Source organism: Xiphophorus couchianus, chromosome 12 (genome assembly GCF_001444195.1).
Source record: "Xiphophorus couchianus chromosome 12, X_couchianus-1.0, whole genome shotgun sequence".
Classification (NCBI taxonomy): Eukaryota; Metazoa; Chordata; class Actinopteri; order Cyprinodontiformes; family Poeciliidae; genus Xiphophorus; species Xiphophorus couchianus.
The window spans coordinates 31,937,338-31,938,900 of NC_040239.1; positions in this window are offsets into that span (position 1 = coordinate 31,937,338).

Consider the following 1,563-nt stretch of genomic DNA (forward strand, 5'->3'; position numbering starts at 1 on the left):
TGCGTGAGAGAGTTTTGGAGTTTGTGTGTGTGCATGTGTGTGTGTGTGTGTCTTAAGGGTCCAAGCAGGGATGGAGTAAGGGAGCGTAATCACCCCAGCAGAAAGAGAGGGAAGAAAACCAAGGGCTGGAGTCAAGGATTGGATTCATTGTTTATCCTGACTCGCTGACAGCTGTAACTGTCTCTGCAGCTCAACGGTGCAGTGGACCTAAATTCAGGCTGCTGCAGGGTGACATGTTATCCAGTTTAGATTAGATGGAAGATTTGAAAAGCAAAACTGATTCATTTTCTACTGATTCATCAGCTTTACAAAAGACACAAATAGGTAAATATAAAAAAAAGTTTGTTTTGAAATATTTACATTAAATTAATTTTGTTCACAAATTTAGAATGTAAATATACATTTATTAAGAACATTTATTAAGAAATGCTATAAAATGGAAAACATCAACTAACTTTTCTATTGCAATGTGTGATATTTTAGCACCCCTTGGTATTAATCAGTACTAATTAAGCTCATTTCCAAATAGTAGTATGTTTCTACACCTGCAGAAAGAGAAAACAAATCAAAAACGACAAACCATAGCAATGAAACAACGTATGCATGTGTGTTTTGGGGTCTCTGTGTTACCCATAGGTTGACTAGTGACCTGTCCAGGGTGTACCCGCCTCTCGCCCAATCACTGCTGGAGATAAGCACCAGCACCCTGCAGGTTCAGTGGGTACAGACAATAAATGGATGGAAGAATATTCAAATTGTAAGCAGAAAATCTGTGGTGGTCAATACAAACTGTGGTCCAGTCTTTTCAGAAACCAACACATACAGCACTCATAGTTAGATGACAAAGTGATATTTAAAGTTTTGAGCATAGATAAAGAGAAATCAAGTATGGCAAAATTCTAGACCCTCCTCCTACACTAACATTCCAGACAAAGGAGACCACTAATCACAGAAGCAGCTAAGAGTTGATGGTAACTCTGGAGGAGCTGCAGAGATCCACAGAATAAGTGGAAGAATCTGTAGACAGGACCATCCACAAGTACAGCCGCTATGTAAGAGCAGGAATAAAAAGCCATTATTTCCACAAACCATACAGGGACACAGCAAGCATGTGGAAGAAGGTGGCCTGGACACGCCATCCCCTCTGTGAAACATGGTAGTGGTGGCATCATGCTGTGTGAGTTATTTTCTTCAGCAGAAACAGGAAAGCTGGTGAGAGTCAATGGGAAGACGGATGAAGATAAATACAGGGAAATCCTCCCTACTCACTACTTACTGTTGCTCAATTACCAACAGTGAGACCAATAAAATAGTCTGTGGCTGTAGCGTGACAAAATGTGAGGGAATGAAAACTTTTGCAAGCTGTTGAGGGTAGAAAGCATCTAGAGAGCATTATACAAATTATTTTCACAGTAAGAACACTTGCTACTGGCAAGACTTGAAGTCCAGTCCAGGATTATGATGAGAATGTCTGAGATCAATGATCCGTCTCGCCTACCGCACCCACACACCACACCACCATGCCCAACCCCTCCACTGAGAGCGGGAGGAGATTATCTAGCA